Genomic DNA, 13,127 nt, shown 5'->3' on the forward strand with positions numbered 1-13,127 from the left:
CATGCTGCTGCTGAATAATGTAGTTTTTAAAAACGTCAAAAAGTTTCCGGCTTACAATTTTGTCCAAAAGTTTGGGAACGGTCGACAGCTTCACGATTGGCCGGTAGTTATCCACAAAGTCTTTTCGTCCGGATTTAATTATCGGTGAAATAAACGCATGCTTCCAATCATCCAAAAATACTCCTTCAGCAAGGGATTGATTGAAAATCGCTGCGAGCGAAAAAGCAATTGAGTAAGCACTGTAGTATGCAATCAGGCCCCGAGCTCTTATTGATGTCCAATTGTAGCAACGCTTCAAGCACATCGGTCACATCCAATTGCATATGGCCTAAGTCCGTAACTTCAGAAACATTTTTCAACTGAATCATCATATACCGAAGAGATTTATGCACCAAATAGGTCAGAAATAGCAGCCTCGCCAATCACTCTCACATGTCCAAGGCCCATTGAAGTAGGGATACCATTCGACTTCCGTTTTGAATTGAAAAATAACCAAAAACTTTTTGGGTTATTAATAATCTTGGATTCCATTTCAGCAACATATCTTTTGTATAAAAAGTGGGACAAAAATTCAAACTCTCTTCTTAATCGAAAGAAATCATCTATATCCGCCAATAAACCGGTCCTTTTAAACAGCTTGTTAGCTTTATTTCTGCGGTTCTTTAAATTTATCAATCGTCGATTGTACCATGGAAGCTTAAAATTCATTTTCCTTTTTAAGGGGATAAAACGGTTGAATGTTTCTTTTAAAATATCATTAAAAATTTTCGACATGTTCATCAGATTATGGCCAGACAACAACTGGTCCCATGACATGGAATGCAAAAACTCATTAATGTGAATGTAGTTAGCAGCTTTAAAATCGAAATAGTAATCTTCAACAATTTCCGGATTAACTGTGTCATAAAACAAAATCTCAATTTCCAATGCTTTATGATTTACAGATTCTGCGGTGAAGGGAATATTGCATCTCTGTAAGTTGCAAATGCAATCATCATTCAGAAACACCAAATCCAGTATCCGGTTAATATCATTCAAAACGTTGTTAAATTGATATAAGCCCAAAGAAAGCATTTTATCGACGTATACAAGAGCCGGAGTGAACATGTAACGGAAGTCGCAAGGAAACAAGGACACTGGAATTTACAAATCTTATAAAAAAGAAGGAGGCACCGAAGATTAATCAGATCATCAAATGTGCATCCAAAAAAATCTATTGCGAAAGGCGTTATGGGTGAAAAGCGTTTTGTGGAATATAGATAACGCATAGCATTGTTGAAGGCTTTTTAACAAGTTTCAGTCTGGATAAGGTAGTTCCGGAATACAGCTCAATACAATATAGTATGTTAGGCATGACTAAAGCGTAATTAAAGTCTTTTGGTAAAACCAAGTAGCAATTGTTATGTTGGTATAAAGCAACGTTAGTACGTTGACTACTCGATTCGGAAAGTTTTGTCGAAAAAAAATCGGATCTAATGTTCGAGTTTTTGTATGAATTCTAAAATCGAATGAAAAATGGGAAATGTTTAGGGAATTTTTGATTTCTGCACAATTTCGGAGAAAACATTCGAACATCGAAATTGGCCAGAATATATATAAATTTTCGGACACTTATTCAGAAATTCGAAAAAACATCAGATGTTTGATCATAGACTAATAAATTCATAGACATTTATTTGCTCTCAGCATTTATCTTCGAAATTTTCGAAAATTGGTAGATGGCGTTAGTAGGTGTTAGTAGTTTTATTTAAAGTTACTATAGATTTTAAACTATTTATTCTGATAAAATACAAAATATGGATAATCTTTGGCCAGATCTACATCCCCATGTAAACAAATTCAACAAAATATTGTAATTTACCCCAAAAAATTGTGTGAAAAGATCAGGCACTGTGCATACCGGCGACACCTACAAAAAAGAGGCACACTACAACTCTCTTTGTCTATGAATTTATTAGTCTATGGTTTGATCAGAAAATGGTCTCATGTTTGATCCGAAAATTGGAAACTTTTCGGATGCTTGATTATTCTTTACTTTAGTTTTAACTCTAAGGCCCGTTCTTACATCTTGGCTTTAAAGTCCATTTTAGTTATACCTTACTTTAAGAAAATTAAAGAATAAAGTTCGCATTACCAGGGATTTGTTATTACATCTTCCATTTAATATAAATGTTAATTTTTGCAAAAATATGGCGATATCAAGCAAAAAAGTCTGTATACATAAAATTTACTTAAATCTGATTGGTTGATTTGAATTTGCTGACAATTTTTTTCTTGCTTTTGGTGCAGCATACTCTCGGGCGCAGTTTAAATTGTAAAAGCAGTGCAAAGTTCCTTTTCATTTATCTGACACTTATTATTAAAGGAAACATGTAAGAACAAAAAACGGGTTATCTGTCCGATACCGGCCAAAATTTAACTACAGAAGGATGTAATAATGGGCCTAAGGGCCATTATTATATGTTTACTTTTACTATTGGATGGATTTTGAAACGCAAAATAAATCAATGTGCAGGAATGGAAAATATAATTTTTACATAAAAAGTTAATGCGACGAATGCCCTCCATGAAATTTAATGATCACTTTTAACTTTAAGTTAACCGGAACGATATAAATCTGTTCGGAAAGTCCAAACTTTAACAAAAGAAGACTTATTATAATGGGGTAAGCCATTATTTGAAGAAATCTGATTCCTGGGATTGTACTAAACAAAAAAGACCACCAGACCATATGTCTACAGTGAAAATCGAACATACCGAATTTGAAGCTTTTCATCCAAGTGTTTTGGATATTTTGGCATGAAACAGCCAAACCATTGAGATTTTCGATCCAACGCTGTGTCAAAAATTGTGTCCAAGACAATAATTAAGAACTCTCTAGGACATCGCAAAGCATTGGAACGCTCCTTCAGTCACTTTTTGGCCAAGTTTAAATCGGGAGACTCGATTGTCACCGTAGACATAGGGTCTAGTCAACTGTTTTGGTCAGTACAATACCAGAAATCAGAAAGGCGAAGGGCCCAATAAGGTGTTTTCCTTCCACACAAATCGCCCCGGTCTAGTGTATAGTCAGAAATACACATCATTTTCGGATGTTTAATGCAAACTTCGCAATAATAAACTTCTTTATTTGTGGAACTTTATAAACTGTACTATGTTTACAAAAAATACTAAAACGCGCCTGAACCAACCAATGGAAGATGCTTACACAGCTACAATATTTTCTCTAATCCCATTTCGATTGGACTTGCGGTTTCCAAGCATAACCGTAAAAACCACCTAAAATGTGAACTTTGATCGCCATTTATTTAAAAAGCGCTCCGTCGATTTTTATACCCTCAGCATTTATGCTAACGAGGGTATATACACTTTCATACGGGCAAAATGTGCCTCATCGAAAGAGTGGCTTTAGGCCCCAAGTATGTTTCGACGAAATCCGTTTCAGACAATTTAGAGTTGATTTAGCAATGTCCGTCCGTCTGTCTGGCTGGCTGGAGCGCACGATAACTCTGGAATGTATTAACCGATTCGGTCCAAAATTCGGCTTTCGTGATATTTTGCCCAAACTTAGTTTTTGTTCGAAGATGGGCTATATCGGTCCACTCCTTCTGGTACCTCCCCCACAAAAGTTCGAAAATGTTCGAAGAATTTGTGCGCACGATAACCCTTGAAGGAAGTAACCGATTTGATCCATACTTTGCACATCGTGAAATTTCTAATAGACTTAGATGAGGTTCCAATATGGACTCAATCGGTCCATTCCTTTGGGTACCTCCCACACAAAAATTCGTATAAGTTCAGATTAAGACCTGTTCTCGAATCACATTGATTTTTGTTGCAACAACTTGTATTCATTGCCCCCCATACGGCGGTACAAGTTTTATTGGAGGCTAGACCATACTTCCTGAGAAAATAGCCTGAAAATGCAAAAAGCCCCAATGACACCGTGTATAGTGGATGGAGCGCAAGATAACACACGAACGGATCTGCCGATTCTGTCCAAAATTCGACCTTCTTAATATTTTGTCCAAACATAGTTCAAAATCGAAGATAAGCAATATGGGTTCACTCCTTCAGGTACCTCCGCCTCAAAAGTTCAAAAATGTTCGGAAAAATTTTGCGAACGATAACTCTTGAAGGGAGTGACCGATGTAATCCATACTTTGCACATCCTAATATATCTACCAGATATAGATCAGGTTCGAATATGGACTATATTAATCTACTCCTTCTGGTACATTTCACACAAAATTTCGGATAAGCTCGCTTTAGGACTTGCTCTCGAATCACTTTGATTTTTGTTGAAGCGATTTGAATTCGCTACCTCCAGTACGACGGTAAAAGTTTTTTCAGGGGCAAGTCTATATTTTTTAGAAAAACAGCCCGAAAGGTGTAAAAAAACCCCTATGTCACCATATGTTGCGGTCGGAGAGCACGATAACTCTCGAACTGTTCAACCGATTTGGTCCAACATTTGGTCTTCGTCATATTATATCCAAACTTAGTTTCATGGGGCAATACCGGTTCACAACTTCCCGTACTTCTCCCCAAGATTTAAAAAATGTCACTAAAATGCTAGGACGATATCACTTGAATGGGGCAGCCAATTTGGTCCAAACTTTGGATCTCCTAATATTTTGTCAAAATTTAGTTTAACTTCTAAAATGGCCCATATCGGTCCTCCCTAAGGGTACCTCCCCCACAAAAGTTCAACATTTGTGTTTTAGTGCAGTTAATTCATAATCCACGTTTTTGTCGTCAAGTTCATATGTCCAAAAAGGGCCACAAAATTCTGAAGGTGCACAAAATTCTGAAAGTTTCACTTCACATTGGCTGAGGGTATATATCTGTCAGCAAAGCCGACTGACACTTTTTTACTTGTTTGTTTTTTGATTTTTCTCATCTACGAACACTGTAGTTTAAGAATCCGCAATAACTTCCCAAGTGTAAGCACCTTCCATTTAAAGTTGTTTCAGGCGCATCGTGCACAGCTTTTTCTAATGCTTTGTTCCCGTACTTTTTTAGTTGTTAAGCTAGCAAAATGGCAAACTGTCAAAATTTCGTTCACCATAGAAATTTATTCAAAATGTACAGGAACAAAAAAATGGCAAAACTTGTAAACAATCTGGCCGAAATGTCATAATCAACGTATCAGTCAACACACATTAAAGAAGGTAGCCGACTCGTAACAGCTGATTGAACATGAAATGTCAAAACAAGTTGTTGTAATGCTGAATTCGCCTTGAAAAAGAAAAACATTACGCAAATGTCATTTGATTTGATACTCTAAAAGTTTTATGTGTTTGCTGCTTAAGACAATTTATTATTGCATATAGCTATTTGAATTTAACTTTTAATAAGCTTGAGTGACCTCCTCCACTAGAGCTCTTCGTAAATATTTTTGTTTTGGAAGAAGGTTTGTATTATGTATTTTGACTGTAATCAAAACCTTGATTACCAATGGATTACTCGTGATGGCTTACTTCTTTGTAGGAAATTTAAAATAATTTAAAATTATTTGGCTTTCAATGGAATTCTTTTGGTTTTTCAAGTGAAGATTGTTGGCTTCTTATTGTAGATTTTTTGGTCTTTGAATTGAAGGCTTTTTTGATCTTCGAATTCAAGGTTCTTTTGGTCTTCCAATTGAAGACTTGATGGCCTTCCAATTGAAGACTTGTTGATCTTCCAATTGAAGACTTGTTGGTCTTCCAATTGAAGACTTGATGGTCTTCCAATTGAAGACTTGTTGATCTTCCAATCGAAGACTTGTTGATCTTCCAATTAAAGATTGTACATACATTACAAAATATTTCAAAAATGTTTATTTAAGGTGAAAAATGAGAGTGTGTTGCATTTGCAATAAAAAAGATGTTACTGGCAAAGTAACGTTCTTTAGTGTTCCTAAGGATGAGGTAAGGAAATTGGAATGGTCTGTAGCTTGTGGGATGCATTTGACTGCAAAATCAAGAATATGTTTGGACCATTTCAACCCAAAACATGTCACGGGAAGTAGTTCCAAAATGCGTCTGTTACCCATCGCTGTTCCAGAATTGCGATCTACTGAAATATTGCCATGGTAAGTAAATTCTACATAGAAAATGGATCTGGGTGTTTTATATTTGTTAAGTACATCCAGTGAATCAGATTTTGAAATGCATGTATGTAACCAAGTCCCTGGAAGCATTGAAATCGGGACAGGAATGGGCAACACCAACATAAAACTTGTTGAAGAGTTGCCTTCCAAGAGCACAAACCATCGATGGAAATTACTGAAAGAAGCCGAAACCCAAACAGAGTATGTAGCATCAGCATGGCAATGACTTTTTTGTTGTACTAACTTTCTGGTTTATAGTCCAGTAGTTTTTGCGGCTGAATCCGTTTTCGTTTGATGAGATGAAAGTCACAGAGACTTTTGAGTACAACTTGAGCAAGGATTTTGTACGGAAACCGACAAAATACGTGCAAGTTGTTATGGCAAGTGGATTAAGGAAATCGTGGAAGCAGCCAGTTTTCTACGATTTCGACTGCAAAATGAAAATGGAAATTTTAGTTGAAATTATGAAAGCCCTCCACAGTGCTGGTATTACAGTAGTTGCAGTGGTGTCTGACATGGGCCCCTCAAATTGTAAGTTGTGGAACGATTTGGGCTTAACACATGGTAAGTATTACACCAGAAAAATAACAAAGATATGTACCACACTACAACATATTGCTCGGTGTTACCCTGAGGAAAAATCTCAGTGATAAATAAACGGTAAATAAAATAATATTAATATAACTATAGATTTAATTTAAGTATAACCCTGATTAAAATATTTCTTACTTTTCATATTTTCATTATTACTTGTTTTAATTTACGCACCAATCACAACCGAGTTATATTATGCATGTGTACAGAATTTTCATCAGATTTAATTGTAGTATTACACTTTGCAACATTTTTAGGGTAATCTTGTACAAACAATTTGAACTGAGTATTTTTTGAAAGTACAGACCCAAATGACAGTAATCCCTAGTTGGCTTTTGTTTTGCCAGATCCAGCTTGGATATTATAGCCCCATCTAAACATGATTAAATATTGACATTTGAAAGAAATTAGGAGCTATAGCCTGAAACCAATGCGAATACTCATAAGAGAAAGAATAACATATTTGGATAAATAATGAACTCGAAAAACTGCATTTATTGCCTCAAAATTTATAATATATGTAAAAATGCATTAATTTGTATATAGTTCGCACCATATCTCCAAAACTGGTTAATTTTTCTTAATGTTTTCTTTTGGAAAAACATTCCTTTGAATGTGATACACAACTCTTCAGAATATGCCATTGTTGTAAAATGCATCTATCACTTTGTTTTCAGTTTAATAAATATGTCAAAAATGTGGTGAAATCCTAAATGCGAGAATAAACTGTTCGTGTAAACAGTGTTTGAAGTACGTATTGAAAAAGATATGATACAAAATACCGCTGAAACCAGGGCTTCGGAGTCGGAGTCGGAGTCTGGAGTCGGAGTCTAGCAAATTTTGTTGGAGTCGGAGTCTGGAGTCGTGAAAAAAAGCTCGACTCCGACTCCGGGAAAAATGTTTTTGTCTACATTTATTAAAAGAGTTTTTATTTTTTTGTGATAGAGAGATAAACTTTATTAACATTTTGATAAATCGTTTATTCATTTTATAGGAAGTCTATGAGTAAACTTGTAAGCAAAGGATTTATTATATTTAGTAATGTTCCATGACAATAGAATTATAATTGCATCTTTCAATATGAATCGATTTCTTAATATACCATCACATTTATGACAAAATTTATATACACTCTGGAATACTAGTTTTAGATCTCACATATTTATACTCCACCATATAATGTGGAAAAAGTTTTATAAGTTTATTTTGTCCACAATTAAGGGGTTATGGTCACTTATTGTGCACGAAAAATGAAATTTTCCATGAATTTTTACAAGTAATCTACCAATTTTATCCAAAAGATATTGTTTTCATCTGATTTATAATACCTTGAGCTACATTCAGATTTTTTTTTGTTGAAGAATATTGCTTAGTTTTCTGACAAATGGCCACCTACGAAACACTGTTTTTACTAAAGCAGTTTGCGGTGACCACTGAAGCTCGAAAACGAATAAACCGATCAGCATATGTTTTTGTGGGATCATTAGGAACATAATAATCGTGTATTTAAGCGAAACGAATTAAAAAATATGCATTTAAAAAAAAAGGGAACTGTAGAAGTCAAAATTTCGCTTTCGTAAAATCTGTAAGTAACAAATTACTGTTGGCAACCCCATCTTCATATTTCGACAAAATAAAACGAAAAAGATATGTGACCCGTCCCACAGAGGGTAAATTTGTGCTAAAAGTTGATCAAAAGTCCTAGAAAGCTCATTTATACTTCGATTGATATAAAATTTTGCACAAAGCATATCTTCTGCACAAGGATTAATCCTATAGAAAATAATGAAAATCGGTCCAGATTTGGATGCAGCTTCCATATATATTCGCATCTGATATGAGATAAAAATGTACCAAAATCACTGAAATTTGACACATGCAACCTGAACTAGCCTTAAAAAACATTGAGCCAATTTTCAAACAAATCAGTACAGATGTATATATAGTCCCATATACATATATTTCATTCCAAATTCTATTTTTTGAAATTTACTTAAATTAAATTTTTCTCAATTCACATGAGAAAAGCCGTGAATGTTTCTGAATAATGCAAACATATTTGATAAGTGTTGGTTTAGTCTGATAAATTAGAGCCCCGGTTATAACGCGGAGCAAAATTTAGTGTGAGTAAACCTTTCAATTCCATATAAAAATATTTCATATTTTAGTTGAGAAAAATTAGATTTTTTCGGAAGGGCGCAAATATGCGTAATTTTTTATGATTGAATCTGATATTTGAGGCTCAATCGCATAAAACATTAGAAGAAACTATGGTCGGGAAACGACGGGGAAATAGACTTTTTCACTATTGAAATTGTAGTAATCTTAAAAATGATCATAAACAATTTTCATAAAGAGGATATGTATTACCATTATTAAAGAGCAAAGATGTAAAATAAATCTGAAAATTTTAAATGCTAACAATAACAATAAATCTTGAAAAATATTAGTTTTCGCGAAAATAATGTCATTTTAATGTTCACCTAATTTAGTTAGTTTTCGAAAATTTACTTTTTGTTTTCAGTAAGGCTGAGTTCAATCGACTGCTGCATTGGATTGGTTAATCTTACAAAGTCGAGGATGGTTATAGCAAATGTAGAAAAGAGTCTGGTTGCCGTTTATCAACATGTTTTCATAAAAAAAACGATTTTCATATTTTGAGTTTTGAGCAACTTTATGCCTATGTTTCCCCTCTGTGCGTCCGTACAAAAAAAAAATTAATCAAACTCGTCAGTTCTACTTGTTTTTGTTTTAAATTGATAATCTGAGGGTATACTCGTACATATATTTCGGCAAAATCTACTGAAACTTTCTAAATTCTTTCTGTTGTTGTTGTTCTTTTTGATATTCAATACGGAACATCAATTTTATATCGCATTGCATTACAAATTGTCTTAGAGAAAAGAACAGATAAGCATATAGGTTCCTAGTATAGGAAAAGTTGAAAAATTTAGCAAATTTTATTAATTTTTAGTGGTATAGGAAATTACCCTCGGAGTCGGAGTCGTGACAAAAAACTGGCCTGGAGTCGGAGTCGGAGTCGAAGGAAAAATGGCTCGACTCCGAAACCCTGGCTGAAACAACAATAAATAATCGTTTTAGAGTTTCAGAATGTTCTGAAGAATTGCTGAGAACTTTATTTGGAATATTTTTGAAAAAGGTTACATGGTTCAAGTCCCATTCCCAGCTGATACCGACCAGAATTCCAGAAGTTATATAAAATTGTTTATATTTTGGTGCCCTAGATGGAGTTTTTGTTATGTGGTCTGTTCAATAGATAAGTTCTACTACTTAAGGGATAAATACAGCAAGGCCCGACACATGTAAAAAACTGCAGTTTTAGCCCGGTTTATATGAGGCCATAAAATCCGAACTGGATCTGACAGGCCAAAACCCCACTAGGGTTTATGTATTCTCATTATGTACTTTCAAAAAATGCATACTATAAGTTGTATGCATTTTCAGTGTTGCATAGTGTTATGCAAAACATTATTTTATCTAATATATAAAAGGCAATGTGTGTATGTTAGTATGTTTGTTTGTTTGTATGTTCCGAATAGACTCAAAAACGGCTGAATAGGTTTTCTTGAAAATTTCAGATAATGTACTGGGAACACCGGTGATGTAAATAGGCTATATATTTTTTTGAATGGTCGTCGCGGAAGTGAAATATCGCGGTCATCCCAAATTATTCAAAAATGTATTATTTCAGATAATATACCTAATTTTAGTAAGCGTGACTACAAAACCGCTATAACACTGGCTTCAATATGTGGGATAACGTGGTCAACGCCATAGTTTGGAATACAGTAAAATCCCGATAACATGAGATGTCATTATATAGAAATTCCGAAAAATCGATTGGGAAATCTTATGAAATTTTGTATGTGGAGTGTTTAGGTCTGAGAATAGGTCGTAATCAATTTTTTTATCCCGCTAAGTGTAGTGACCGGTGGTCCTCCCCACAAATTGTTTAAGAAAACCGCCAAATTCAAGATACTTTTTAATATATTGTTTACAAATTGTTTGCATTGCTATAGTAATTACTGTCTTGACCTTGAATGGTCGTTGCGGAAGTGAAATATCGCGTTCATCCCAAAATTTTCAAAAATGTATTATTTCAGTTAATTAGAACGGTCGTAAGCTGTTTTTTACTGCTAAGAATAGTGCCGGTGGTCCTCCCTACAATGTTTTTAAGAAAATCAGAAATCTTTGATATTTTTGAACGTAAACAGCAGATTTTATCCAACTAATTAATGGCTGGTTTGATGTTTATAATTCATCACTTAATTTGGTCTGCCGGGAAAGGTAAATCGTATTATCATTATTACAATATTTAATAATGACATGTATGTAATTAGGAGCCATATGGTAGAAAATTGGAGGCACAAACGGAAATATTGTTTAAAGTAGACAGTATTATGTGTAAACCAATTATTCCAAAAAAGAAAACCCTAGCACCATTCCAAAAGGGCATATTAATGTCAAATAACGCTCTGAGGATGCTGCACCAATACTTTGAATACCGTGGTTTCGAGTACATACTAACTCGACGTTTGAACCAAGATGTATTGGAGCACTTCTTTGGAGCTATGAGAAGCATAGGTGGTCTAAATGATCACCCTTCTCCACAAGATTTCATGTACAGGCTTCGGAAATTTATACTAGGTGAGAAAAATATACACATATTAATACTATGTTATTGCTATAATAGTATAATTACAGCTAGAAACACGGAAGTTCTTTCTGGTAAAGGAAATGTTGAAGCTGATTCAATAGAATGGCTCGACAGAAACATTTCCATAGCCTCGAAGAAAACCAAAATAATTCCCAAGATGACGGTTATGGAGAGACCCAGACAATTCCATCAACGCAGTTTACTGATACTACTGGCTACGGATATACCCAGCCAACCCCTTCAACACAAATTGCAGACCATGGAGATACCCAGGCCACCAATTCAACTCAAGTTTTTGATATAACAGAACTTGACGAATCCAATATAGTGGACTCTTATTAATGCAAAAGAGCGCAAATGTGCAACTACCGGAAAAAGTCAAAAAGCTATTCTTTAAATGCCGCATATTCTTTAGAATAAAGTACTTAAATAAACGCCTAAGAACAAAAAAGTCAAAACAAAAAATAATGGGATTAAAGAAATTGATCAAAATGAAATTGAGTAAACGAGCCTTATTAATTAATTTTCTATTTTTTCTATTTCAAAACGAAACATTCTTTACGTTGTTGAAATTCTTTTTAAAGTGAGATTTTGAATTTTTTATTTCCAGGAATCCGATCAAGATACCCTTAAAGAAGCCCTGTTGGGAGCGAATTTATATTTATTGGGCTTTACTGCTGTCTCATTATTATATAAAGTCCTGGAATTATTGGCTTTCAATTCTGGAATAACCTTCAGTTCCTTGAAGGTCTTGTGTTCCAATCCCTGGTTGAGATGCTTTATGTTTTGGATAATGAAACAAATTTCAATTTGGTTTTATTATGATTGTACGCATGGTGAAGTATATAAATTCTGAATACCTTCATCGATGACAAATCTTACATTTTGATTGACAATTTTCTTAAGCAAATAGCTTAAACGAAACTCGAAGGCACAAAACCAGCCGTCAAGGATATCTCAAAATCTGCACAACAAACAAACAGGATTATTTGGTAGGTCTACGATTACCTTCTTTATTTACATTTCGAATTGGACTATGTTTTTTTTTCTTATAATATTGGAATTTATAATACATACATATTTATACTTAAAATATCTATTCTAAAATTTGCAACATAAAACAATTTCAAATGTGTCTAATTTCATTACAATAGTCTTTTTGTCCACAATCAATATAATTTAACACTTATACCATTGGTATTTAGACATTCATTGCAATAAATTAAACTCATGCACATATTTGCACATGTAACAAAAACATATTTAAAATAGTGAATTCCTATATATTATTATTTTAAATATCTTCAAAAATGAAAAAAAAAACATTAATAAAGAAGGAAGCGGTTGTACGTGAATGCCAACAAATTAGTTCATCTCTTGTTTTTCCATAAAATCAAAATTGAAATTGTGTTGAAGAGGGGAACTACATTACTCATGCAATCTCAAGGCGGTATATATATATATTAAGCTTTCCAATGGACGTGCTGCCTTGGTTATATATATATATAACCAAGGCAGCACGTCCATTGGAAAGCTTAAACCTACTTAGTATAGTTTTCATTTTCGTGCGTTCCTTTTTCACAACACTCGCGGATTATAACAAGAGTACGCCGCTCAACTTTATTCTTTGTATGACGATTAAGCATCATACCTATGGCACAGGTAAAAACTGGTTCAACTAATTCAATCGTGACCGAAGCTCGCCAAAAAGCGAAAGGCGTCCAGAAAGGGCCATTGTGCCAGTAAATATTGTTGTTGTCC

The sequence above is a fragment of the Musca autumnalis genome, unplaced genomic scaffold (genome assembly GCF_047663935.1).
Source record: "Musca autumnalis isolate F117 unplaced genomic scaffold, ASM4766393v1 scaffold_3, whole genome shotgun sequence".
In the NCBI taxonomy this organism is placed as follows: Eukaryota; Metazoa; Arthropoda; class Insecta; order Diptera; family Muscidae; genus Musca; species Musca autumnalis.